The sequence below is a fragment of the Chiloscyllium plagiosum genome, unplaced genomic scaffold (assembly GCF_037043375.1).
Source record: "Chiloscyllium plagiosum isolate Xiang-an unplaced genomic scaffold, Cpla_swu_hap1 HiC_scaffold_29, whole genome shotgun sequence".
Taxonomy (NCBI): Eukaryota; Metazoa; Chordata; class Chondrichthyes; order Orectolobiformes; family Hemiscylliidae; genus Chiloscyllium; species Chiloscyllium plagiosum.
Window position 1 is genome coordinate 96,516,944 of NW_028270167.1, and position 2,460 is coordinate 96,519,403.

At 37.5% G+C, this 2,460-nt stretch overlaps 1 pseudogene; it reads right to left on the minus strand.

Annotated features, from left to right (window-relative positions):
* Window positions 1-731: 731 nt before the first annotated feature.
* LOC148142458 (putative G protein-coupled receptor 139) lies at window positions 732-2,074 on the minus strand (annotated as a pseudogene).
* Between the last annotated feature and the right edge of the window lie 386 nt (window positions 2,075-2,460).

Here is a 2,460-nt window from a genome sequence, read left to right on the forward strand (position 1 = left end):
TCAAGAAGTAGACATGCGTATTTGTAAGGGCTATAAGGATGAAGGTGTACAGGAATAATGCAGATATAAAAAGCACTGAGGTAGAAGATCACTCATATTTTTGATATTACCACGAATCTACGGTTCCTAAGTGCACTCATCACTGAATATTTTAGTCATCATACCAGTGTGTACTGTGAGATAAATTTATTGAAATTGTTGGTTTCGTGTGTTCAAGATTTTTAAAAACAAAGTTCAGTATTTTACAATCACTAGGATACCAAGGAAGGACATTTTCTTTGTGTTTCTTTCGCCATACATAACGTGTTAATGAGTTGCTTTGTCAGATAGTCCGGGGCAGTTCACGAGTTTGCTGCAGCAATATCATTGAGTATTTTTTCCAGACATAACCGGGATCTTAAACTGGAGAATTGGATCTGGGAATCCGCAATGGATGTATTTATTTAAACGTCAAATGTCACCTCTAATGGTATTTTTAAATAAACTTTGACCTTTGAAAATACGGGTAGTTTTTTCCATGCAATGCAAAACGTTCAACCAAAAATAATATTAAAAATATGCAAAATCGAGATCAAACGTCCAATCAAACATCGAAGGAATATCTGCTGAAAGCATGTTTTTGCACAGACCGAGGGACCAAAATAATTCTCTGTTGGTAACATTGTGAAATTCAGGGTCAGCTACAAAGAGAGTCGGCTAAAGTACATTTGTCATGTCCACTGTTCTTTTCTTCAAATAATATGTTTTGTTTTCTTCCACAGAGATTTCCCCACCATCATTAGCTCTTCTCTGAATTTGTTCTGGGTTGCTGCATAAATGCATGGGTTCAGGAAACAACTCAACAACTTCAACATATCTCCTGTTTCAGTCGCGATGTATTCAGGGTTGTTAAAGTCACCGCGATAGTAATTACCGTGTGACAGTCTGGTCATGACCAAACTCACAGAGTGTGTCGACCAAAGCAATATGAAACTGCCTGATACCGAGAACAATAAAATTATGGTATTCCTCCGTTTGTCCATTCTTGAATTGCTTTGCCTCTCAGTTCTGTGGCCCTGGAATCCAATGCGAGTTCTATTTGCCACGACAACACGGTGGATGGTTAAAGAATTAAACAAGAAAATTAGGAGAAATGGAAGCCAAGCAACCCAGGTGCTGTAGAACCAGACAAACGCCATTCAGGGAGATGAAGCAATGAAAGTTACACTTGACTGGCAGCCCCATTCAATTTTATTAATGATTTGCACTGGTTCATATGCAAACAAAACTGGGATGTTCTTTAATAAGGTCAGAACGGAGACGATTATTCATATTGTGATTGCAGTTTTTTCAGTGCAATGTTTTGTCTTAATCTTCTGACAGCAGATCACCACAAATCTATCAAATGTGAAGGAAATGGTGAACCAAACAGTTAGATCCAGACCGATGGTTATCATGTATATAATGAGCTTGCACACAGGTGTGTGGGACAAGAAGGAAAATGGGAAGTGATAACTCAAAATACGATACACTATAATACTATTGATAATAACCAATAGATCCGATGTTGCCATGGCCACCATGTAAGATGAGATGCATTTGGAAAGACCACAGTTTCCTCGGAAAAGAATTAAAATAGTCATCATGTTCGCTGTCAGAGAAACACAAATGATCATTAATGTTTCAATGCATGATTGAAGCAGAGGTGAAGATACTTATTAAGAGCATTTGAACTCATTCTGAGTGAGTTATAAACTACAAAATTTACCCAAACATTTAACATGCTGTTCCAGTTTAATTCTACATGGGATTCTCGGACTGTCTGAAGATCAACAAACATATCTTCCGAGGACATTCATTTGAATTATTATTATTAAACCACTAAAGCTTCCAGAAAAAAGGGAAAAGGTAAAAGTGCACTGACACGACACTCGATATTGATCTGGAAGCACTGAGGCATACAGTATGTGGCATTAACAAGGAAAAATTAAAATCAATTAAATACAAACGTGTTGAATGGCTTACCTGGAAGACTAACAGCTGCGAGAAGTGGATAGTAAATCTCTTTCAACAGCAAAATCGGTGGTTTTGCCATTTCTGAGAATGAATTACCTCAGCAGAGCCTGAAGGTCGGTGACTGGTGTGTGGCCAAGATATGGAAAGGTAATGTGCATTTAAACATGCATCAGACCTCTAGAGATGCAATTATCTCAAATCATCACTGATTCTACTCACAAACTAAAACAATCTTTACTTTCGCATAATATCCTAAAGAGAATATTATCTGCACCTGGCATCGTTGACTTCACTTCCATTGCCTTCTCTGTTCATTGGATTCTATTGTCATGTACTTTACCTCATTTCTGAATTTAGACGGTTTTCCTTTGTGTGAAATAATCTTGACTTGGAAATTGGCATCTAAGTTTTTTGTCATCGATCCCTTTATCGACTGAGCTCTTCTCTGACCAATTGCTAATTGTA